We start from the raw sequence: 27,604 nt of genomic DNA on the forward strand, positions 1-27,604 counted from the left end.
TGTGATCCTGAACAAACTGTGCACTTCTCTCAGTGACCCACTGCCTGCTTCTGAGAGGACATTGGAGGTGACCGTGCGCCTGTAACACCCAGCGCATCCACCCTTGCCCCCCGTATCTGCTCGCTGCCCCCCTCTTGCTTGTACCAACAGTCCTGACCTTGCGCACCGGTCCCTGTGCCTGCACCCTGATGCTGCTTTCAGCGTTCCCAGGTCCATGAGAGGAGGTCAGCGTCCTTGCTTTCTAGGTCTCTGATCACACCCTTATTAAATCAGGACTACAAGACAATCAAAGCGATGTAAAGCAGAGCGAGCAAAATAAGAAACTGCACAGAAAAAAAGTTCAGGTAAAGAGTAGTAGGGAAGAGAGAAAGACAGAGGGATTAAGAGTAGAAAGAGAATAGTGCTATAAAGTCAAAAGAGCCTCTACAGAGCAAGAGAGGTGAGGTTTACACAGTGATAGAAAAGTGCGAGAAAAAGAGATGGAGAGCTAGTGAGATCTATAAAGAGAGAGTGTGAGAGAGATAGTTGAGGTGGAGAGGGTGAGTTGAAATGGAGAAGGTAGTCCTATGAGAGATACGTGTATATATATGAGTGAAAAAGAGAGACAGCATTAGAGGAGGTGATGATGGGAAAAAGGTGCATAGGTGGAGAAATAGCGCTAGCCAGATAGGAGTATAACACTCACCCACCATTTACTACGCACAGTCTTCCTGACATTGTGCAGGCAGTCTGATACTGCTCACTCACCACTCACACAGTCCACCATCCAGCCACCCATCCATCCAGCCTCCCATCTAGCCACCCATCCAGCCATCATACATCCATCTATTATTCATTCATTCATGCATGCATGCATCCACCCATCCATCCAGCTATCCACCCAACATGCATCCACCCATGCATCCATCCATCCACCCTGCATCCAACCATCATGCATCCACCCAGCATTCATTCATCCACCCACCCACCCATCATGCATTCACCCATCATGCATCCACCCAACAATCATTCATCCATCATGCATCCACCAGCCATCCATCCATCTTCCAGCCAACAATCATGCATCCATCTAACACCCAGCCACCCTCCCACTCACCATTCATGCACCCCATCCATCCACCCACCCATCCACCCACCCATCCATCCATCCTGCATCCATCCATCATTCATGCATTCATTCACCCATCTATCATGCATGCATCCATCCATGCATCCACCCAACAATCATTCATCCATCATGCATCCAACCATCGTTCATGCATCAAAAATCTGATCCCTAGGGCTGCTCAGGTGGTCCCACAAGGATATTAACATATTTAAACGTTATCCGCTAATAGAATTAGCATTTTCAAAACCTTGCAAATTCACTGAAAAAACCATAGGTTTCTGGCTTTATATATATATATATATTAGCTTTTAAAAAAACAATGAAATTCACTGAAAAAACCATAGGTTATACACTATATATAGTTAGGAATTAGCCTTTAAAAAACCAATGAAATTCACTAAAAAAAAACATAGGTTTTAGGCCTTATATAGTTAGGAATTAACATATAAAAAACCATTGAAATTCCTCCTATATAGTTAGCTGGACATTTTATTGACATAAAATCCAATGAAATTCCATATATAGTTAGTTGCAATAACTATATATCGCGCACCCGCAATCCACTGCTGATGATGTCACATATTACATCATTCATGACATGGTCAGTGACATTACTGATGACATCACTGATGACATCTCAAATGACATCACTGATGATATAACTGATGACATCTCAAATGACATCACTGATGACATCATGACACACCAATACCAGTTACTACATATGCACTCACTGATTCCTACGTCTAGGCACACATTCACTCATTCACCCATACAATCACTCGTACATACAGTCACTCATTTTTACAACACTGTCATATGCACTCATACACCTATGCAGACACTCACACACTGCCACTCATCCATGGAGTTACTCACACACCTAGTCAGTCCTGTAAAGAATCAATCACACTTCGATTTCCTCATCTATACAGTTAAACACAGAACACCTTACTTTTCCAAACATATACTAACACATACTTACTCTCTTATACAATTACTGATACAAGTACACATTGATCTGCACATAGTCACTCGCCTCCCAGCCAGTTACACACACACTCAGTCTTCCATACAAATACTTGGGCAACCAATCAATAAGCTATATAGCCACTCATATAGCTACTGATCAACACATGCAGCAGCTTGCAGAACAACAGACATATTGATGCACACTTTCAGACAGTTTAGTCATTAACCCATGCATTCAGTAAGACACATTCATTCACTCGCTCAGTCAGTCACGCACCTACTAAATCCTTCATCCACACACTTATACATCCACTCATTCTTCAATATGTCAAACATATTTAAACTTTACAGAAACACACAGTCACTGGATGATGTCATCAGTGATGTCATCAGTGATGTCACTGACCATGTCATGAATGATATAATATGTGACATCATCAGCAGTGGATTGCGGGTGCGCGATATATAGTTATTGCAACTAACTATATATGGAATTTCATTGGGTTTTATGTCAATAAAATGTCCAGCTAACTATATAGGAGGAATTTCAATGGTTTTTTATATGTTAATTCCTAACTATATAAGGCCTAAAACCTATGGTTTTTTTAGTGAATTTCATTGGTTTTTTAAAGGCTAATTCCTAACTATATATAGTGTATAACCTATGGTTTTTTCAGTGAATATATATATATATATATATATATATTGACAAAACCATAGGCTTCACACATGCTATAGTTAGCTGGACATTTCACTCATACAAAACCTTTAAAATTCCCCTGTTATAGTTAGTTCAGCTAACTATAACTCGCGCGCCCGCAATGCACTGCTGATGATGTCACATATTACATCACGCTTGACATGGTCAGTGACATCACTCATGACATCACTCATGACATCTCAAATGAAATCACTCATGACATCAATGATGACATCAGCCAGTGAATGTGTGTCTTTCTGAAAAATAAATATTTTTTATATATGTATATCTAAAGGTCGATGGAAGAATAAATGGGTAAAAAAGTATCCAAATGGATGTTTTTTTTGTAAAATCGATTGTATAACTGACTTATTAAGTGTATCACAGTGAATACAAGTATTACCGAATAATTTTTAAATATTTAAATATCTGTATCAGTGTCTCACTTTGTGTATAGGTGGCTGCATGGGTTGGTGAGTAGCTACATGAGTGTCTATGTGGGCTATTAGTTGGTTTTTAAACTATCAGTATGAGTGTTTGTATGGTTCGTTGGGGAATATTACTTAGCGCATAGATGCATGAATGAGTGACTCACTGTTTGTATGTGTTTTGAAGACAACATGTGTGCAGGACTGCATGGGTGGATGAGTGTGTGCATGGGTGTGTTAGTGAGTGAATGACTGTTTCAATAGTATCTTTATTAGTAACTTTAAACTAGTAAATGTGAGTATTGATGTATATAACTGAGTATATGTGAGAGTGAGAGATTGGAAGAGTTCCTGTATAAATAAGTATGAGTTTCTATAAGTGATTGTTTAAGAGTAAGTATTTGTATGTTTCTGTAGAAGTAAGTGTAGTGGTGTGTGTACAGCTGTATATGCAAATAAATGGATGTTTGATAGTTTATTTGCATGTGTGAGTATGTGTGTGAGTAACTCTATGGATGAGTGTCGATGTGTAACAGGATGTATAGGTGTATGAGTATATATGACTGAGTATATGTATGAGTGACTATATAGACCTGTTGGAGAATAAGTGGATGTGTATGTAGGAGGTGGATTTACTGAATAGGTTGTTGTAACTGGTAATGGTATCTCCATTTCTTTTAATTTTTTAGTTTCTGTTTTTGAATGTGTGTATCAAGGGTTATATTAGGGTGAAAGGAGGTCTGCCACTCTTTCATGATGATGTCATCAATGATGTCATTTGAGATGTCATCAGTGATGTCAAGAGTGATGTCACTGACCATGTCATGAGTGATGTAATATGTGACGTCATCAGCAGTGCATTGCGGGCACAGGAGTTATAGTTAGCTGAACTAACTATAACGGGGGAATTTCAAAGGTTTTGTATGAGTGAAATGTCCAGCTAACTATAAAATGTGTGAAACCTATGGTTTTTTCAATGAATTTGCAAGGTTTTTTAAATGCTAATTCCTAACTATAACGTGGCTGAACCCTATGGTTTTTTCAGTGAATTTCAAAGGTTGTGAAAATGATAATTTTAAAATGTATTAATTGTTATATTTTTTACACTAGTTTACTACATTATTTTAAGGTATTTGTTGTTGGATATTTTATTTTTTAAATTACATTACATATTTTTAATATAAATTGAAAAAAAATGATTTTAAAAATATTAAAATTTTAATTTTTTTTATTTATATATATTTTATATAGCAGGCAATGATATCCTATGCAAGGACATTCAAGTTGCTGGTAAGTACAGTTACATTTACTTTTCAGGAATAGTAGAGAGCTGAAAGATGCAGCACTGAGGACTCTCCTGATAACAGGTGAGTAAATCGGAATTTGTAGTTCGGCTGATTTTTGAGGAATTTCTTAAAGTTCCAAAACTCCACACTTGGAAGAATTTCCAAGTGAAACCAGTCAATGTTAGCCTATGGAAGGAAATTCAACTTACTCTAAGTATGGTTAGAATTCTTTTCAGGATCAGTAGTGGGTTGAAAGATGCAGCACTGTGGTATCTCCTGATAACAGGTGAGTAAATCGGAATTCATAGTTCGGCTGATTTTAGAAGAATTTTTTAAAGTTCCAAAACTCCACACTTAGAAAAATTTCCAAGTGAAACCAGTCAATGTTAGTCTGAGGAAGGAAATTCAAGTTACTGTAAGTATGGTTAGAATTACTTTCAGGATCAGTAGTGGGCTGAAAGATGCAGCACTGACGTCTCTTGTGATAACAGGTAAGTAAATCGGAATCCTCCCTTTTTTACACATCTCTGCAACGCAGCCCCCTGGTGCTTTTTAAGAGGGGGAAGTAATTCCCCTTGCATACTGGGGGTCCCTGGGGGCCAACTAGCCCACCAGCAACCTCCAGAATGCACCAGGGGGCTGCGTTGCAGAGAGGTGTAAAAAGGGGCATGGCCTCATTACACCTCTCTGCAAGGGAGCCCCCTGGCCCATTCTGGAGGCTCCTGGTGGACTAGTTGGCCCCCAGGGAACCCTAGTATGCAAGTGGAAGTAGTTTCACCTCTGCAAACGTGCCAGGGGTGCATTTCCAGAGAGATGCAGGGAAGGGGTGTGGCCTCCTCCGATCCCGTTTTTTAAAAGAAAATACTTTTATGAAGGGGGGCTGTGTAGCCCCCCTTCTTTTTCTTTTTTTTTTAGCCCTGTGGCCCATCCCCGAGGGCCTGTCCCCAATTCAGTTTTTTTTATTTACGGGAAGGGGGCTGCGCAACTTTAAAAAAAATAATTGTGAATGGGGGCTTTTTGGGAGGGGGGCCACGTGGCCGCCCTCCCGGTCCACTTCTGGCCCTGGGGACCCCATCCCCCGGGGTCTCGCCCTCCTCATTAAGGGCCGTGGGGGTGTCCCCAAGCCCCCTCACAGTCTCTTCTGGCTCCCCACATCCTGCGGGAGCCAGCATTGCTTTTCTGCATGGGGAGCAGCTAACATGCTGCTCCCCTTGAAGAAAAGCAATCCGCTTTGATTTTTGAAAGAGAGAGCAGGTTTCCTGCTCTCTCTTTCAAAAATCAAAGCAGTTTGCTGTGGTAGGGTGGGAGCCGCACCTCTTAAAAGTCCCGGGGGTGGTGGTCCCTGGGGCTGGGGGGCACCCCTATTTTACATATTAGAGCCCCGGGGAGGTGGCGGTACCCGGGCGTGTGGGGGGGCTTGAGCCTCTCACACAGGTTTATTTATTTTTTTAAATAAAGAAACAAAGCCCGTGGGGTGGCGGTCCCCATGGCTGCGGGGGGCCGTGAGCCCCCCGCATACTTAGTACGAAAGCCCCGGGGGGTGGCGGTCCCCGGGGCTCGGGGGGCCTTAGAGACCCCCCATCATTAATATCAAAGCCCCGTGGGTGGTGGTCCAAGGGGCTGCGGGGGAGCTATGTGCCCCCCGCTATCATAATTACTGTGCCCCGGGGGGTGGCAGTCCCTGGGGCAGTGCGGGGAGGATTGGGCCCCCCACACTTTTTTTACATTATGCCCCCGGGATTTGGTCCCCCCGGGGGCTAATTTTAAAAAAACAGACCAGGCTTTTTAGTTTTTTTCATGGGGTACACGTACCTACGCATACCCCGCGATTTAAAAAAAATAAAATAATAATTTTTTGGGCCTTGGGGGTCCTTGTGGGACACCCTGAGCAGGCCTAGGGGATCAGGGTGTTTCTACCCTACCCCCTTTTTGCGTTCTGCATGTTGGTTTTTCTGCTTTCTTGTGCCTCGGCTCTACCGAGGCACAAGATGGTTGTGAACACTTCCTGGTTTGGAGTGTTGACAGCCAATTAGCATTCAGCTCGTGCTTGGGAAGGTACGCGTACGGTACTCGCCTATAGATATATCCATGATTTTACTTTTGATTTTCTCAGGAACTACTGAACGTATTTACACCATTTAACAAAAAGTGTGATCTGCGAACCAAACTCTACCTTTTTGCCAAATTTGGTGTAATTCCATACAGCCGTTCGGGCTGTAGCCCTGGCTAAAGGTCCTATGGAAAATTGCATGGGGAAAACACATTTTGGGGCCCCCCTTTTTTCTCGGCCCCCACTTGACGAATCAACCCCAAGCTTTCAAGGAAGGAGTGGAGCTGAGCAGGCCATTTTCTTGGAGAAATTTGTGAAGATTTGTCCACCGGCAGCCAGTAGGTAATATATATATATATATATATATATATATATATGTATATATATTACCTACTGGCAGTTGCCAGTAGGTAGTTATAGTTAGGACCTATTTTCCACAGGAAATGCACAACATTCTATTTGGAATAACTTTGGCGCCAGCTGATGAATCTCCGGAAAATTTTCAAAACTAGTGGGGCGCTCAGGTCCTCTCATTTCCTGAAAGTCTCTGGGTTGATTTGTGAGAAAAAAAGGGTGTCCCCATGTAATTTTCCATAGGAACCGTTCATCCCGGCTACAGCCCGAACTGCTGAACAGAACTACACCAAATTTGGCAAAGAGGTAGTCGTTGGTTCAGACTCGTGCCTTTTGCTTAAATGGTGTAAACCGTTCAGTAGTTCCAGAGAAAAGTACATATATATCAATGGCCGCTGTGGATCAGCACCTCCTGAGCACACCCTAAGCGCACCATGCCGATCGCGTGCTGAATGCTAATTGGCTGTCAAGTGTTAGTCAACATTCGAAACCAGGAAGTGTTGGCAGCCATTTTGTGCCTCTGTAGAAGTGAGGATCTAGAAATTAGTTGAACAAGTGTTCAAAGCATATAAAGAGAGCAGGTTAGAAATATTTTGACCCTCTAGACCTGCTTAGGGGGTCCCACAAGGACCCCTAGGGCCCCCCCAATTTTTTTTAAAACAGAGAAATGTGCGCTAGGTGCATGGACCCGCTGTAAAAAAAAAATGAAGCTCGGGCTCCTATGCTTGTTTAAAAATTAGCTACCTGGGAGGGTCAAATCCCGGGGTCTAAAATATTACATTTGATGGGGGTTCAGAGGGGTCCTGTAGCCCGGGGACCGCCATTCCTCAGTGCTACAAAATAAATGGGTGAGGGAGCTCAAAGGTCCGTCTAAGCCCCGGGGATAACCAAACTCAGGATCTTTTTATATTTTCGGAGGCGGGCCACGTGGTCCCCATTCTCGATCAGTCGAAGCCTTGGGGAACACCTACCCCCCGAAGCGGCTCCTGCTGCGTCTTGGGGGCCTACCCCGTGACCTGCTGTTTGCTATGGCAGGGTGGGAGTTGAGGTTCCCTCTCTGTCATAGCAAACTTGAGGGCATATTAACAAGTGCCATTTGCCGCATTTTAAAAAAAAGCCAAAAATGCGGTGACACTTATATCACCCTATTTACTAGGCAACGCTAAGATGCATTAATGCATGTTAGCAACCGATTTGCTAACGGCTCGCCTCGTATCTCCAATGAGTTGCAATGTAGGTGTTCCCAGTGGCAAGGTAGGTGTTCCTATGACAATATAACATGGAAGAGGGAGGTATGACAACAGCGTTGTATTTACAAGGCGGCCATGGATTTGAGGACCAATAGCAAAGCTCTTGGTAATTGCGGTTTATGACGGATCCTAACATCTGTTCTGAAGTAGACTTAAGCATATTTAATATGCGAGGTGGATTGATATGTTAAGTTCACAGTCTTATATTAAGAAGCTTTTCACTTGCGAACATGAATTATCGCTGTAGTTCTTGCGATATTGGGGGCATATTTACAAGGACATGTCGCTTTAGCGTTAGGAAAGTGCCATTAAAGCGTTCCTAATGGGCTTAATATTAGGCTTTTGAGAATTTGTGAGAATTCCAATAGAAGCCCAGGTTTACACCAGAACATTTTAAAGCAGTCCTTGTAAGTATGCCCTTTACAGACTCCTAATTTTACAGTAAAAAAAATCACCTACTAACAATTTTTATTCTTCCTCCGGATCCCATCCCATGCGCGTACATTCATCGTTGGGGACTATGGGTGGAGGCCCAATGTCCCTACGGTGTCAGTCAGCTCCCTGCGTCCTTCGGAAGCCACCATTACTTTTCCACACGGGGACCTTCTAATATGCAGATCTACAGTATGGACCAGCAGGTCTTTAAAATGATTCAGAGATGAAACAGAATTAGGTGAGAGATCACATCATTATGCAGGACAATATAGTTTATTTGCAGCGCGTTTAATTGGAGGCATTTTGTATCTAGTTAGCTCTGCTTACCTTCGTAGCTCACCTTTTGCTCCGGTGTGTGTCCAAGCACATGCCGGTTCATAGAGCACCCTCAGATTTAGTGATCTGAAAGATCGTATAGAGTTAGCAATAGCAGAGTTCATACAACTGCACGCGTATATTTCTGCGTTATGCCTTTGGACACTCAGGATACTGTATTACATCAACTTCCACTGCAAGGAGGTGTCTGTGTGCTCTTTTACTCCCAGAGTACTATACCCATGCTCTCCCACTGCATAGCGAGGAGTTCTCATTACTGAGTACCCAGACTGTTGCTCCCCATTGACTCCCATTGTCCGGAGATGAGTGCCCTTTCTTGCGTACCCAGACTGTTGCAACCTATCCACTCCCACTGCCAGGAGGTAATTGTACATTCGTACGCAGTCAAGTTGCTGCACACTATCCACTCTCTCCGCCAACAGGTGACTTCTCATTTCTTCGGAAACAAGCTTTTTTGCTCATCTTGTGCCATTGGCGTGATTCAAAGAGGGTCCACCACGTGTCGAAGCAGCCTTCTTAGGCATTGTTCCGATGGCCACGCATCATCGCAGAATTCTCAAACGATGAGCTTTGAAGGTGTTGGGGGATGCCAATTTGTGTAACACAACCTGTTAGATAAAAAGGAAGATAAGATTGTGCGTCATTTGTTCATCAAAGGAGAGAGGAAGTGAGAGAGTGACTGAAAAGAATATTTGCAGCTCACCTTTCTGTCACCGGTGTGTCTTCCACCACATGCCAGGACATAGTGCACCCTGAAGCTCTACATCTAAAAGATAGTAAAAGAAAGATGTTATGCTTGGTAATTGCCACTATCTTAATATGGAGTAGAATAACATCGCCCTTTCACACACCTTCCCTCCTGCATTAAAAATACAATTATTGGGGGCGTGGCCAAGATGGCAGCCTAAGCGGAAGTGTGTTCTGGTGGCTCTCCGCTCCGATCCCCCTTAATGCCCTTTTATACACCCTAATCGACCCCCCCAGCAACTTGGGGCCCGCCTATTTTGACCGGGTGCTTTGTACCCACCTCTCTGCGTCGGAGATCCAACCCTTGAGCCTTCCGGAACCCTACCTGGCCGCGAGAGTCCCTCCCGATGACGTGGGGACAGATGATGGCGGCTGGCCCTGCGGAGTGACTGCAGCGACCCTGACCCCTCCCGACATGCCACCCGTGGTTTCTGCTTACTGACCGGGGGTCACTGGGCAGAGTGGATAGCGAGCGGCGAGAGCGACTGCCTACATGGCACACCTGGCAGCAGGAGACAGGTCCGGCGGGGAAGCGCTAAAATCGAGGCACAGGCTTTGGGCCTGCACGGGGCCGATGTGAGCGAGCCTGGACCCTCCCGACAAGCCACCCGGGGTCTCTGCTTACTGGCCAGGGGACACTGGACAGAACGGGCAGGGAGCGGCGAGAGCGACTACATGCACAGCACATTTGGCGGCAGGAGAAAGGTCCGGCGAGGAGGCGCTGAAATCGAGACCCCGGCTTTGGGCATACACGGGGCCGATGTGCGGGGCCCCCAGCGTCCCAGAGTGCAAATGCCTATGAAGTCCGGACTGTGGTGGCCCATGAGAGCTGACGACCAGGCTGTGGCATCCGAGACCTCCTACAGAGGTGAGAGGCGCCGCGCAAGACCAGGGCAGGCTGGAAACTCGGGGGCAAACTGGAGCCCCCGGCGTCGGGCCTAGTGGTCCCTCCGGCCACAGGCCTTCAGCATCTGCATGCGAGGGTGGTACAGAACAATAGCACGCACCAGCGAGCCCCGGGCCCCAACGGACGGGCCACTGGAGATCGGCTGAGACGGGACACAAGGGGATCTTGGACACCATTTTGCGGGATCCAGTTGTAGCCTGGAGGTCCCTAGAAGAACTTCCCGCAGCGAGCCCCAATGGGTCTAGTTTGCATCGGGGCCCGGTAACAGTTACCTGCCTGGGGCAGCGGTCGGCAAAGGGGCGGGCCCCCTTTCGAAGTTCTCTGAGGCCGGCTGCATAGCAACTACCGTAGGGCTGACGCTCACCACGCCGCGGGGGGAAGTCGGTCCTGGGAACATACCGGCGCACGCCTGTGAACCGGGGCCGTTGAGTGCCCCACACATAAATCAGGAGATAGCGTCGCAGACGCCATGGCAAACCTTAGGAAGAAGGGGGACCGCACACTTCCAGAGCTGCTATTGAAAACCCAGTCCAGAGCTGATAAGAGACCACCCTCCCCCGAAGTCAAGAAAACGCCACCTGATTCCCATCACCAAGAATCCTTGTTTAACTCTCTCCAGGACGATTTCAAATCATTACAGCAGGAAGTGGCTGGGGAGGTTAGGGAACTCAGAAGGGATGTGGAGGGCCTCGGAGAGCGCGTGGTTGCTATCGAAAATGCTCATCAATCCCGGAGCAAAGAGACTGCACAACTCCAGCAAGAGGTCCTGCGGCTCCAGGATCAGCAACTTGACCTACAGGCCCACGCAGAGGAATTGGAAAACCGGTCCCGTCAAAAACAATATACGGGTCCGTGGGTCCGTGGGGTTCCTCAGAAAGAAGAAGGGTCGGACGTCACTGTCTACCTGCAGGACCTTTTCCGTAACATCTTAGGGGAACCCTCCGACTTTGACATCAGGATAGACAGGGCTCATAGAGTGGGGCTACCTAGACGCTCGCCTGCACCGCCTCCTGACATCCTGGCCTTCCTCTCTGACTTCCCGCTTAAAGAAAGGATCCTCCGGGAGGCCCGCAAGCACCAGCCTCTTCAATTCCGAGGTCACCCCATAGCCTTATATCAGGACCTTTCGGCCATTACTCTACAAAAGAGGAAAACATTCAAGGTGGCCACGGACTTTCTACATCAGCACGAGATTCCACACTCCTGGGGCCACCCGTTCCGCCTCATATTCAAGTGTAAGGGTACCCTATAGCAGATGCAGTCCCTCAAAGACACGTGTGCACTACTAGGCATAGAATTGAACGACGAATCGCCACTGGGGACACCTTCGCAGAAACAATCCAGGGGAGGCTGGCAGGTGGTGAACCGCAGACGCTCCCCAGATCTGCGCTTGAAAACTCAGGCTCACATCATCTTGCAGGAGAGGGCCAAGGCTATCTTAGAAGTGGCCAAAGAAACGTCATCTCCTAATTAAATTACGTCCCTGAGGGAGGGTCATCTCAGCACATTTACATGCGGGACGGGGTGACAGGTGGGGGGCCACCGAAACCGCCACTGGACTTCACCCCACCAGGTAACATTACCGCAGCCCTGTGCTGGCCTGGCATGACTGGGACTTTGAACTTTCAGAGTTGGGATGTTGGGGTCGGGGAGGGAGGAAGGTGGGGCTGGGACCAGGACTTACGGGGCTTGGGGGGGCAGGGGTTGGAATGGGGAGGAAGGGGGTTGGAGATATTGGGGGTTTCGGAGTTGGAGGGGGGATGGGGGGTTTGGGGGAGGGGCTATGGGAGGGAACCAGTGTGCCGAGGGGTTTCACAGTGCTGAATTGCACCCTACATCTCCATCTGGCGCAGTGGCGTGATTACGGTCACATGGCATTCCGATCACTCGACTTATTATGACAGATTCCAGTTTGAAGGTACTGACCCTTAATGTGAAGGGGTTGAACAACCCTGTTAAGCGAAGAGCTGTGATTTCATATTTGGAGAACTCTGGGGCCGAGATTTGTTTATTGCAAGAAACTCACCTTTTGCCCAAAGACTGCGCTCCTATGCCTTCCCCCAGCAGTTCTTTTCCTCTTTCCCGGCGAAGAGGGCAGGGGTGGCCATTCTGGTATCTAGGCGCTTCCAGGGAAAGGTGGGAAACAAGGTAGGGGAGGTCAAGGGTCGTCTCTTAGCTTACACCTTTCTAATAGGGGACCTGCGCTTGACGATTGGCTCCCGCTATGCCCCAAACACGGGACAGGAGGCTTTTTCAAAAGGTGCAGTTTCAGAATCACTTCAAACCTCTAATTCCCTCTTTCTCATCAATCTGGTCATGGACACGAATAGAGACAGGTCCGGGCATCACTATGGGGATACAGGTGCTATTACAGCCGCCGGTACGGTACGGAGTGGCTACAAGAGAGGGGCCTGATAGATCTCTGGAGGGCCAAGCAGCCTAGCACAACACAATTCACCTTTTACTCCCACATGCCAGATTGGATTACTTTCTGGGCTCCTCTGAGCTGCTCGCAACCCTCAGCGATGTTTACATTGCGCCAGCGGCCGTCTCGGACCATGACGCGGTGGAGCTGTCGCTCCAGATCCCCAAACCGAAACCCTCCTGCAGCGACCAGACGTCACTAAGCAGCTTCATAAGTGTATCACTGAGTATTTAGCCATTAAGGATAATTCGGAGACATCGGTTTCGACCCTGTGGGGAGCCCTGAAGTCAGTAGCCCGAGGTGAACTTATAGCGATTGCCGCAGCAGAAGCCAAGGTCCGTAAGGCAAAGAGGGACGTCCTCACAGCCCAGGTCTCTGAGCAGGAGAGGGTTCACAGACGCACCTGCGCTCCACGGGTCTGGAGACAGTTGAAGGCTGCCAGGGCCCAATTAGCCACATGGACACTAATAGGGCGGAATTTGCCACTCTTCGTCTCCTTCATACATATTACGTTGGGGGTAACAAAACTGGCCGCTTACTTGCCAGCGCCCTGAAAGCTAAAACCCAAAGCTCAAAGATCTCCGGCCTCACAGATGACTCGGGTGCAGTCCTAACTGAGGAGACCCAGGTTGCAGAGGCGTTTCGAGCCTTCTATGCCTCGTTATATAAGGCCGACATGGTATCAGCCGTAGACATCGATGCTTATTTGGAGTCGGCAGAGATTACCGCCCTGTCTCAGGCAAACACGGACGCTCTGGACGCCCACATCCGCCTGGATGAGGTGCTGGTCGCTATATCCCGCATTCGCCCGCTCAAATCCCCAGGACCGGACGGCTTTTCGGCCGGTTTTTACAAAACCTTCAGTCAGCTGCCGGCTCCTGGTCTCACCCGGCTCCTCAACTCCTTTGAGGGCCCAAGCTCTATCCCCTCGGACATGCTGGCGGCCGAAATAGTAGTGCTACCTAAACTGGGTGAGGCACCCACACACTGCTCTGCGTTCTGCCCTATCTCCTTACTCAACGGGTCTGGAGACAGTTGAAGGCTGCCAGGGCCCAATTAGCCACATGGACACTAATAGGGCGGAATTTGCCACTCTTCGTCTCCTTCATACATATTACGTTGGGGGTAACAAAACTGGCCGCTTACTTGCCAGCGCCCTGAAAGCTAAAACCCAAAGCTCAAAGATCTCCGGCCTCACAGATGACTCGGGTGCAGTCCTAACTGAGGAGACCCAGGTTGCAGAGGCGTTTCGAGCCTTCTATGCCTCGTTATATAAGGCCGACATGGTATCAGCCGTAGACATCGATGCTTATTTGGAGTCGGCAGAGATTACCGCCCTGTCTCAGGCAAACACGGACGCTCTGGACGCCCACATCCGCCTGGATGAGGTGCTGGTCGCTATATCCCGCATTCGCCCGCTCAAATCCCCAGGACCGGACGGCTTTTCGGCCGGTTTTTACAAAACCTTCACTCAGCTGCCGGCTCCTGGTCTCACCCGGCTCCTCAACTCCTTTGAGGGCCCAAGCTCTATTCCCTCGGACATGCTGGCGGCCGAAATAGTAGTGCTACCTAAACCGGGTGAGGCACCCACACACTGCTCTGCGTTCTGCCCTATCTCCTTACTCAACCTGGACCTGAAACTCTTTACGGGTATCTTGGCTGGGCCTCTTGGTCCATGCCTGCCTGGGATCTTAGAGCCTGACCAGTCGGGCTTCGTTCCAAATCGCCAATGTAGCGATAACACCAAGCGGATACTTCATTTGGTTGACAAGGCCCACTTCCAGGACTCGGACTCTGCGCTGTTGGCCATTGACGCAGAAAAAGCGTTTGATCGAGTCGACTGGACCTATTTACAGCGAGTCTTGACGCGCTTTCAGCTGGGAAGCCGCTTTCAGTCCTGGGTCGCAAACTGCTACCTCCGTCCCCAGGCTCGGGTCCGCTTGGGTGGCCTCCGATCGAACCCTTTTGAGATCCAGCGCAGTACGAGGCAGGGGTGTCCTCTCTCACCCCTCCTGTTTGCCTTGTACGTAGAGCCCCTAGCACAAAAGATCCGAGACAACCCTGATATCCATGGCATCACCTTCGGCCGAGAGCCTCATACGGTTGGCGCCTACGCCGATGACATAATAGACGCTCTCCACCGCCCGGACTGCTATATACCCGCCTTTCTGGGAGAACTGGAATCTTTTGGAGCTGTCTCTGGCTTCAAAATCAACAAAGGGAAATCCCTGATATTGCCTCTGGGCAAAAATGCCTACCCACGCATAGATACACCCGCATACGGAGGCGGCTTACAGTTCTCCACACAACTCCCATACCTGGGCGTTACTCTCACATCCTCAACGGAGTCGATGGTGGCTCTCAACTACAAAACCCTCACCTCCCAGATCCGGACCGATCTTACGCGCTGGTCCAAGCAACCTCTCTCCCTGTTGGGGCGTGTCGCGGCAGTGAAGATGTCGGCTCTACCAAAAATCTTATACATTTTTTAGACCGCCCGGTCCTGCCCCCGGCTGCCGTCATCGTGGACCTACAAGTCACTCTCCACCATTTCATCTGGGAGGGGAAGCGGTCGCGCTTACACAAACGGCTAGCATACCGGAGTGTGGATGAAGGGGGTCGTGGAGTCCCCGACCTTCTGCAATATTTCCATGCCTCCAAACTCCGCCACTTGGTGGAATAGTTTAGGCCGGAATCCGAGAAACGGTGGCTATTTCAGGACAGGGCAATGGCCCAGACATCCCTTTGGAAAGTTCTGTTCCTCCTCCCGCGGCACCAGCCGCGATACCTCTTGAGGTCACGCATCACTCGCACCATCGTGCGGGTTTAGGATGCGTTTGCCGTTAAGAGAGGCTTGACAACCTTCCCCTCCCCACTCACCCCCATCCTGGACAACCAGGAGTTCCCACCAGGCACTGATCCCCATGCCTTCTTGCAATGGCGCGGTACCAGCTGCCGTTCCGCCGACCACCTTTTCGACTTGCGAGGCTTTCTCCCCCTCTCGGATATCATGCAGGGCTATGACTTAGTGGATCCCCACCATTTCCAATACTTCCAACTTCGGCATTGGCTCACAAACCCGGTCTGCGCTTCTCTAGTTGGTCGACAGATGACGGACTTTGAGAAATGGCTGGTGACAAAAGACTCAGATAGACATCTTATTTCAGACCTCTACAAAATGCTCACACCCCCGCCCCACCAGGCAAAACAGCGGGCCAGAAGCGTTGGGAAACAGAACTTGGCAGGGCCCTGACATCCAGGGAATGGAGCTACATATACTACAGGGCCTATACCGCACGCAACACTGCAAGCAGGGAAACAGCAGTGAAGCTGGCCATGTATTGGCATCTCACTCCGGCCCGGATCAATAAGGGAAACCCAACCCGTAGCGCATTGTGCTGGAGGGGATGCGGGGAACCTGGCACCTTGACCCATCTCCTCTGGGACTGCTGTGAAATTCAGGACTATTGGAAGACGGTCCTGGACAACATTGACTCTACCTTTGATACTTAAATCCTGAGATTTCCCGCCTACACCATCCTGGGCCTACCTGACGCATTCACTTTTCCCCTGAAATCTCCCCGGGGTCGCCAAATGGGAATTGCCATACAGGCGGCTACGCAACATGTCCTGTCACTCTGGGGCTCAACCACCAGGCCTACTCATACGGGGTGGCTATATAGACTCTGGTTTACCTTGGGGATGGAACGTATTCAGGCTACACTTACACATAGCACAGCTGCATTTCAGAAGGTCTGGCTACCGCTGCTATCCCTCTTGTCCAAAGAGTTTAATGAGGTCACTTGCCCCAGATACCTCTGCATACTGCGACTTACCCAGGCTGCGCATGACCCTCCGTGATCTCATGTATCACTCACTCACTGCCTTACTGCTTCTGATATTGTTTCACATGTACGGCACACTGGTTAGGGTGGTGGGGGGGACGGTTGGGGGTAGGAGTGGGTTCTTGGTTTCTGTTTTTACAGTTTTGCTCTCTTACAACGCCTATCATTCGCAGTCCTGGCATTACACCCCTGATCTGGCATATGTACCTCGCCTACTGTTCGACTTACAGACAAGACGTGCCTGTCTGTCTCGCTCGCTTTATATGCCTGCTGCCTTTCTATTGTACTGTGATGCCTGTTTTTGCCTTTAAAATCAATAAAACACATTTAAAATAAAAAATACAACTATTTATACAGTTCCAACTTGTTTAATGGGCTTCGATTTATGAAGAATTAGTAGAGTAGTACTATTTTCTACCCGGTTATAGAAAAAGAGTGGTGCGCAGTGATACACGTGGTTTCAATCATCACAAGCCACAGACTTTTGACCAACTCTATAAAACTTTGCTGCTATAGAACTGCGTACGCCTAAATCGCTGTGTCGCCTTTTTTTACCAGTCTGATGCATCCCATCTACTCACTCCGCTGCACATGCAGGCATCTCTGCTCACCTTTTCGCGAACAGGTACGTTCTACATCATGCAGTTCCGCCCACTAAGAAGTCTCACATTTGATACTTAGTTTTGATGTCACTATGGGAAATGACATACTTGTGCACCCATCATCATCGCAGGTTCCTCACCCTCTCAGTCCTTGCAGTACCACTAACTCAGTGACCAAAGAGGCCATGCACGTGGTATTGGGCCCACCTGTTCAGTAGTTCGGGCCTATATGAGGCGTCCGAACCACTAGGACGGGCCATCACAGCACTTGCCATGGGAGCAACTCTAAAATGGTGTTGATCATGTGCGCTCCGTCTTTTTTTATTCGTAGGGTCACGTGTGTTGTGACGTCTGTAATGGATAGGTGTGGTGTGGGTGTGTACTAGCAAAGAGGGAGTGTGTGTGTGTGTGCCATTCTGACAACTAAACCTGGAACTAAGAAATCACTACAATGGAAATCTGGGCCATGTAGCGTTGTTGTGTTTTCCTGGAAGCGTAAGCGGAGTGGGCTGGAATTACGTATGCCAGTGCTGCGCGAGGCTGTAAACGATGACTCCAGAGCTATGGGCGTGGTTCTGCCGTGAGCTATATGAGAAATCAACTGATTTGGGTGTCCGTGTTGTAGTGCTGCCGTCACCCGGGTCTTAAACGCAAATGTGTCATTATGTCTGTAAAGTACCACAACATGGCCAACATGGAAGGTACAGGGTATCACTGACCCTATATTTATCCATAGTTGCACACAATTCTGCAAATATGAATGTTTGTTGTACATTCAGTGGAGTGTTGTAGCTGTAGTAATACAGGGCTATGAAAGCTTTAGGTTGCAGTTTTTGGCACCTGAAGGGCAGCTAATATATATATATATATATACGTATGTGTTCATTCAGGTATACTGTCGAACTTGGTGCAGGAAAGCAGTGTTCAAGGCTTGGAGTTGCGTCCACATCCTGTTATTGTAGAGAAATTAAGTAATCTACGCGTGCCTGAAAATGTACTGTAAATACGGTGCTCATGTAAATTGCTGATATCGTTTTGGGTCGACTTCCCGCTATATAAATATGCTAAAAAAAATCGAGAAATAGCACACACTAATACATTTACTATACACTTTGTTTGCAGTATTGTAATGGTCCAGTTTGTACGTTCATATTTGTAGAATGAGCGAGAGAAAGTTATATAATCTAAGTTTTTGTTACTGGCAGAGGTAAGATGGTTGCATACGCTGTTTACAGCACAATATAATGTGGTAGGGCGCAGGAGCAGCATTTTACAAACATAATAAATACACAGACACAGATAGATAGTTGAAGTGGGTACGGGCACGTGTGCTCAACTCCATTTTATTACGTTGCTGTTGGTAACAAGTAGAATAGTTATCATGATATCATACACAGATATTCAATCATAAATGGTTTATGACCTGCTGTACAAAGGTAGGAGCACTATATGTGAAATAATACACAGAAGATTCTTTCGTAAAGGGTCCATGAGTTGTGGTGCACTAAGGTAGGGTTGGTTTGTGTGGAGCCTGCGATGATGCAGGGTCCAGGCAGACCACACTGGTAAGAATGTCTTTTGACTACTGAACTTTTCCTTAATACGGCCACGTGGGGATTATTTATGGTGCACTGAGTTAGTGGTACGTCTGGTGCTCAGCGTGTGCGCACTCTACATGGTTCGAGCGGTCTGCACTGGAAGCATTGTCTGTTGCCTACTGGACTGCATCATCTGTAACCACAATTGAAATAAAAGATGAAACATATATGGAATACATTGTCGAAATATGTATGTTTCAGGGATATTATAGGTCAAATTGTGAACTGTGCTGTCCACAGTTTAGACAGCCATTAAGTGTGCCTTTGCACCTGCAGCTTGAATTTTATTATTCTATAACTAATATAAAAGAAGTTCATGAAGGAAGCATACTAAAGGGATATTGTATAGGTTTGATAGATGCTATACTTAGTTTGGTATTGTACTCTGCAAATAATGAATCAACAGTCTATTTAATTGTGAGCTCTGATGACCGCAGTGTAGGCAGGAGGCAGCGATTAGCAAGAGCCCCAGGCCACGTGGGGTTGAGTAGAGCTGCACAGTATTGGTAATTTAGCATATGTGCAGCCAACGATGATAAGTGGTGCACTGAGTTAGTGGCACTGGAAACAACAAGGTTCTGTGGAGCCTGCGATGATGTGTGGTCCGGGCAGGCCGTACTGTTAGCAATGTTTTTTGTCTTGTGACTTCTGCCTTAGTAAGGCCACGTGGCAATGATTTTTGGAGCACTGAGTTAGTAGTACCTTTGGCGCTTAGTGTGTACGTACCCTGCGATGATGCGTGGTCGAGGGGGGAGAGGCACAGTAATTGGAGTAATGTCTTTTGTCGATTGAATTCTGCATGAATTCCATTTAAAAGTGTTAGTATGCCTCATTGCTGACATTAAACTGTTCACTCTTCTTTGCGATGCATTTATGGTGCACTGAGTTAGTAGTATCTTTGGTGCTGAGCTTGTACGTACCCTGTGATAGTGCATGGTCCAGGGGGGCCGCATTCGGACCAATGTCTTTTGTCTGTTGCATTCTGCCTGAATACGGCCACGTGACAATGAATTATGGTGCACTGAGTTAGTAGTACCTTTGACACTGAGCGTGTACGTAACCTGCATGATGCGTGGTCCAGGCAGGCCGCACTGGGAACAATATTTTTTGCCTAGTGAATTCTGCCTTAATAAGGCCATGGGGAGATGGCTTGTGGTGCAGTGCATTAGTGGTACCTAAAGAACTCAGGTGTGTGCACCCTGCGATGATTCATGGTTTGAGTAGGTCTCACTGGTGCAATATCTCTTTCTTACTGGAATGCGTCATGTGCAATCACCATTCCACGTGAATAGTGAGCCGTCATGATGTAGATCAAAGGCAGTACTCAGTACAGACATTGAGGAATGTTTTTTGTCGTATCCTTTAACAAAATCTGAAGACATAGAGTACAATTATCTCAGCCTTAAATAAATCAAGGCTGAATTTCATGCTGTCCGTAGTGTAGATCCAAAGCTGATTTCAAGTTATGAACCCTGCTGTCTGCACTGTAGATCGAAGGCAGTAGTTAGCACAGATATTGACAAATAATTTGTGTAACTTATTTTAACAAAATTCAAACACATACACTACAATTATCTCTGTATTAAATAAATCAAGGCTGAATTCCCTACTGTCCATAGTGTAGATGCAACGCTGAATTCAAGTTGTGAACCCTGCTGTACGTAGCGTAGATCGAAGGCAGTAGTTGAAACAAACCTCGAGGAATGCTTTTTGTCACATCCTTTAACAAAATCTGAACACATGCAGTACAATTGTCTCTGCCATAACTAAATCAAGGCTAAATTCAATGCTGTCCGTAGTGTAGATCCAAAGCTGAATTCAAGTTGTGAACCCTGCTGTCTACAGTGTAGATCGAAGGCAGTAGTTATCGCGATTGCCGCAGCAGAAGCCAAGGTCCGTAAGGCAAAGAGGGACGACCTCACAACCCAGGTCTCTGAGCTGGAGAGGGTTCACAGCTGCACCTGCGCTCCACAGGTCTGGAGACAGTTGAAGGCTGCAAGGGCCCAATTAGCCAGCCTGGACACTGATAGGGTGGAATTTGCCACTCTTTGTCTCCGTCATACATATTACGTTGGGGGTAATAAAACTGGCCGCTTACTTGCCAGCGCCCTGAAAGCTAAAACCTAACGCTCAAAGATCTCCGGCCTCACAGATGACTCGGGCGCAGGCCTCACTGAGGAGACCCAGGTTGCAGAGGCGTTTCGAACCTTCTATGCCTCGTTATATAAGGCCGACAAGGTATCACCCGAAGACATTGATGCGTATTTGGAGTCGGCGGAGATTACCGCGCTGTCTCAGGCAAACACAGACGCTCTGGACGCCCCCATTTGCCTGGATGAGGTGCTGGTCGCTATATTCCGCCTTTGCCTGCTCAAATCCCCAGGACCGGACGGCTTTTCAGCCAGTTTTTACAAAACCTTCAGTCAGCTGCTGGCTCCTGTTCTCACCCGGCTCTTCAACTCCTTTGAGGGCCCAAGCTCTATCCCCCCGGACATGCTGGTGGCCGAAATAGTAGTGCTACCTAAACCGGGTAAGGCACCCACACACACTGCTCTGTGTTCCGCACTATCTCCTTACTCAACCTGGACCTGAAACGATTTACGGGTATCTTGGCTGGGCGTCCTGGTCCATGCCTGCCTGGGATCTTAGAGTCTGACCAGTCGGTGTTTGGTTCCAAATCACCAATGTAGCAATAACACGAAGTGGATACTTCATTTGGTTGACAAGGCCCACTTCCAGGACTCGGACTCTGCGCTGTTGGCCATCGACGCAGAAAAAGCATTTGATCGAGTCGACTGGACCTTTTTACAGCGAGTCTTGACGTACATTTGGCTGGGAAGCCGCTTTCAGTCCTGGGTCGCAAGCTGCTACCACCGTCCCCAGGCTCGGGTCCGCTTGGGTGGCCTCCGATCAAACCCTTTTAAGATCCAGCGCAGTACGAGGCAGGGGTGTCCTCTCTCACCCCTCCTGTTTGCCTTGTCAGTAGAGCCCCTAGCAAAAAAGATCCGAGACAACCCTTATATCCATGGCATCACCTTCGGCCGAGAGCCTCATACGGTTGGCGCCTACGCCAATGACATAATAGCCGCTCTCGACCGCCCGGACTGCTCTATACCCGCCTTTCTGGGAGAACTGGAATCTTTTGGAGCTGGCTCTGGCTTCAAAATCAACAAAGGGAAATCCCTGATATTGCCTCTGGGCAAAAATGCCTACCCACGCATAGATACACCCGCATACGGAGGCAGCTTACAGTTGTCCACACAACTCCCATACCTGGGCGTTACTCTCACTTCCTCATTGGAGTCGACGGTGGCTCTCAACTACAAAACCCTCACCTCCCAGATCCGGACTGATCTTACGCGCTGATCCAAGCAACCTATCTCCCTGTTGGGGTGTGTCGCGGCAGTGAAGATGTCGGCTCTACCAAAAATCTTATACATTTTTCAGACCCTCCCGGTCCTGCCCCCGGCTGGCATCATCACGAACCTACAAGCTGCTCTTCACCATTTCATCTGGGAGGGGAAGCGGTCGCGCTTACACAAACGGCTAGCATACCGGAGTATGGATGAAGGGGGTCTTGGAGTCCCCGACCTTCTTCAATATTTCCAGGCCTCCCAACTCCGCCACTTGGTGGAATGGTTTAAGCCGGAATCCGAGAAACGGTGGCTATTTCAGGACAGGGCAATAGCCCAGACATCCCTTTGGAAAGTTCCGTTCCTCCTCCGGCGGCACCGGCCACGATACCTCTTGAGGTCACCCATCACCCGCACCATCATGCAGGTTTGGGATGCGGTCGCCGTTAAAAGAGGCTTGACGACCTTCCCCTCCCCACTCACCCCCATCCTGGACAACCCGGAGTTCCCACCGGGCACTGATCCCCATGCCTTCTCGCAATGGGGCGGTACCAGCTGCCGTTCCCCTGTCACCTTTTCGACTTGTGGGGCTTTCTCCCCCTCTCGGATATCACTCAGGGCTATGACGTAGTGGATCCCCACCTTTTCCAATACTTCCAACTTCGGCATTGGCTCACAAACCCGGTCTGCGCTTCTCTAGTTGGTCGGCAGATGACGGACTTTGAGAAATGGCTGGGGACAAAAGACTCGTATAGACATCTTATTTCAGACCTCTACAAAATGCTCACACCCCCGCCCCACCAGGCAAAACAGCGGGCCAGAAGCGTTGGGAAACAGAACTTGGCAGGGCCCTGACATCCAGGGAATGGAGCTGCATATACTACAGGGCCTCACATACCGCACGCAACACTGCGAGTAGGGAAACAGCAGTGAGGCTGGCCATGTATTGGCATCTCACTCCGGCCCGGCTCAATAAGGGAAACCCAACCCGTAGCGCATTGTGCTGGAGGGGATGCGGGGAACGGGGCCCCTTGACCCATCTCCTCTGGGACTGCTGTAAAATTCAGGACTATTGGAAGACGGTCCTGGACAACAATGACTCTACCTTTGATACTGAAAATCCCGAGATTTCCCGCCTACACCATCCTGGGCCTACCTAACGCACTCACTTTTCCCCTGAAATCTCCCCAGGGTCGCCAAATGGGGATTGCCATACAGGCGGCAACGCAACATGTCCTGTCACTCTGGGGCTCAACCACCGGGCCTACTCATACGGGGTGGCTACATAGACTCTGGTTTACCTTGGGGATGGAACGTATTCAGGCTACACTTACACATAGCACAGCTGCATTTCAGATGGTCTGTCTACCGCTGCTATCCCTCTTGTCCAAAGAGTTTAATGAGGTCACTTGCCCCAGATACCTCCGCATACTGCGACTTACCCAGGCTGCGCATGACCCTCGGTGATCTCATGTATCATTGCAGCACTCACTGCCTGACTGCTTCTGATATTGTTTCACATGTACAGCACACTGGTTGTGGTGGTAGGGGGGGACGGTTGGGGGTGGGAGTGGGTTCCTGGTTTCTGTTTTTACAGTTTTGCTCTCTTACACGCCTATCATTCGCAGTCCTGGCATTACACACCGGATCTGGCATATGTACCTCGCCTACTGTTCGACTTACAGAGAAGACGTGCCTGTCTGTCTCGCTCGCTTTATATGCCTGCTGCCTTTCTATTGTACTGTGATGCCTGTTTTTGCCTTTAAAATCAATAAAACACATTTAAAATTAAAAATACAACTATTTATACAGTTCCAACTTGTTTATTGGGCTTTGATTTATGAAGAATTAGTAGAGTAGTACTATTTTCTACCCGGTTATAGAAAAAAAGTGGTGCGCATGATACACGTGGTTTCAATCATCACAAGCGACGGACTTTTGACCAACTATATAAACTTTCCTGCTATAGAACTGCGTACGCCTAAATCGCTGTGTTGACTTTTTGTACCAGTCTGCTGCATCCCATCTACTCCCTCCGCTGCACATGCAGGCCTCACTGCTCACCTTTTCGTGAACAGGGTACGTTCTACATCATGCAGTTCCGCCCACTAAGAAGTCTCACATTTGATGCTGAGTCTAGATGTCACTATGGGAAAGGACATACTTGTGCACCCATCATCATCGCAAGTTCATCACCCTCTCAGTCCTTGCAGTACCACTAACTCAGTGACCAAAGAGGCCACGCACATGGTAGTGGGCCCACCTGTTCAGTAGTTCGGGCATATATGAGGGGTCCAAACCACTAGGACTGGCCATCACAGCACTGGCGATGGGAGCAACTCTAAAATGGTGTTGAGCATGTGCGCTCCGTCTTTTTTTATTCATAGGGTCACGTGTGTTGTGACGTCTGTACTGGATAGGTGTGGTGTGGGTGTGTACTAGCAAAGAGGGAGTGTGTGTGTGTGCCGTTCTGACAACTAGACCTTGAACTAAGAAATCACTACAATGGAAATCTGGGCCATATAGCGTTGTTGTGTTTTCCTGGAGGCTCACTGCCTGACTGCTTCTGATATTGTTTCACATGTACGGCACACTGGTTGGGGTGGTAGGGGGGGGGGGCGGTTGGGGGTGGGAGTGGGTTCCTGGTTTCTGTTTTTACAGTTTTGCTCTCTTACAACGCCTATCATTCGCAGTCCTGGCATTACACCCCTGATCTGGCATATGTACCTCGCCTACTGTTCGACTTACAGAGAAGACGTGCCTGTCTGTCTCGCTCGCTTTATATGCCTGCTGCCTTTCTATTGTACTGTGATGCCTGTTTTCTGCCTTTAAAATCAATAAAGCACATTTAAAATTAAAAATACAACTATTTATTCAGTTCCAACTTATATAATTGGCTTCGATTTATAAAGAATTAGTAGAGTAGTACTATTTTCTACCCGGTTATACAAATAGCACTTCATTTATTCATTTAGATAGTAACTCATAATTTGTGTGTTATGAAATCACTATTAAGTATACAGTTACCTATACAGTCACTCATGCAATCAATGTGTCTTATGTATACCTATTTATATACAACAACTGTCACATACACTGCCTTTTATTTTTCTACTTTGTTGGACATGTACCATTGAGAAATATATTTGCTCATCACCACACCCATAAAGATATTCGCCCACCCAAACAACTATTATAACATGTAGTCTTAATGTCATATACCTACTGAATTAACTATTCACATATCTTTGGGCAGTCACAGATCCCCCACCGAACCACACACACACATTCACTCTCCCATACAAATAGTCAGTTAACTAATCAATAACTAATATAGTTTTTCAAGTAGCTAGTAACCAACTGGTGCAGCAGTTTACACAACAACTGACAAAGTAATACAGATATTCACACAGCTTAGTCACTATCCAATATATTTAGCGAGACAGTCAATCACACTGCTACTAAATCCTCCATCAAGATAGGTATATATCCACTGATTCTTAAGTGCAGATTGCTATATATATAATACATATTTAAATAACAAATCAAACCACATTCACTGGATGATGTCATCAGTGATATCATCAGTGATGTCATTTGAAATGTCATCAGTGATATCATCAGTGATGTCACTGACAATGTCATGAATGATGTAATATGTGACATCATCACCAGTGGATTGCGGGCGCAAGAGTTACAGTTAGTAAAACTAACTATAACGGAGGAATTTCAATAATGGTTTTGTATGAGTGAAATGTCCAGCTAACTATAACATCCCTGAAACCTATGATTTTTTCAGTGAATATATATATATATATATATATATATATTCTCCCAATCCAGGCATTCAGCATTCAAAAAGAACAGGCACCGACTCCGTGGATGTAATCAAAGGTTTCTTTATTCACCAATAACAGCGATCAGACGCGTTTCGGCGGATGGAACCGCCTTGCTCACTACATATATATATATATATCCAAAGAACTTTGTTTCCTCCTTCTGCCTTTGCCTAGAAAAACGAACACAAACCCATCCATGTAATTTGCCAGTATTTTATTTCACGTGTAACACAACCTCCGCCATGACGCGTTTCGGGCCCTTGAGCCCTTGATCAAATGATATATATATATATATATATATATATATATATATATATATATATATATATATATATATATATATATATATATATATATATATATATATATACACACACACACACACACACATATACATATAATTGCATACAATGTGATCATGTAATTATGTTGAGCTCTGGTACAGAAATGCCTAAAGGTGACATTCAAGGGAGCCTTCTCTGGGCTTCTTCACTTTTGCCTTTGCGACTTGAGGCCATATCTTCTTTGCAATGAAGAGCATTTTATCTCTTGTTTAGTTAGGCACATTGGCATTTGTCATTTGTCCAGTGTTTATTACCTTTGTGCCCTAAATCACCTAGGGGCCGATTCACAGAACTAATCTGAGGCAAAATACTGAATTTGCTACTTTTGGTATTCACAGAAGACATTCAGTAGTAGTAATGTTAGTATTTTGTCTTAAATTAGGATTTTGCCTTAAATTGGGATTTTGTCTTAAAATAGGAGTTTGTCTTAAGTTAGGGTTTTGTCTTAAGTTAGGATTTTGTGTTAAGATAAACTTGAATTAAACTTGAGTTTGTCTTACATTTTAAATTCTAACTTTACTACTACTAAATGCATTCTGTGAATACCAAAAGTAGTAAGTTTAGGATTTTGTCTCTGATTAGTTCTGTGAATTGGTCCCCTAGATATCGCTACTTATGGAACTACTGTCGCTGTTGGGAACATTAGTTCCAGCTATAACCACCTATCATGTTCTTGCAGCTATGAGGTAAGTGTTTTTTTGAAATACACTGGGTGTTGAGCCCTGTGAGGCTGGATAATGGTAAAGGTCTTCAGTGATACTAGCAGCTGCTGTTGGCAGTCAGACTCACTTTTGGTGTTGGAAATCTACGGCTGCTGAATGTTCCATCTTCTTTTGTGCTTCCATCACTTGCCCATGGCAGGGGTGCATATGGAATATTTGGATGTCCAAACAGTGTGGAGCATGGAGAGGGCAGCATATGCCCCCATGTCATTCACTGAACGACGTTTTATGTTTTGAAAGCAGCCAAATTTAGAGGCATTGGGATAGCATGTAGAGGCTGTAAGGGTAGTATGCTTCCCCAAG

This window comes from Lissotriton vulgaris, chromosome 5 (genome assembly GCF_964263255.1).
Source record: "Lissotriton vulgaris chromosome 5, aLisVul1.2, whole genome shotgun sequence".
In the NCBI taxonomy this organism is placed as follows: Eukaryota; Metazoa; Chordata; class Amphibia; order Caudata; family Salamandridae; genus Lissotriton; species Lissotriton vulgaris.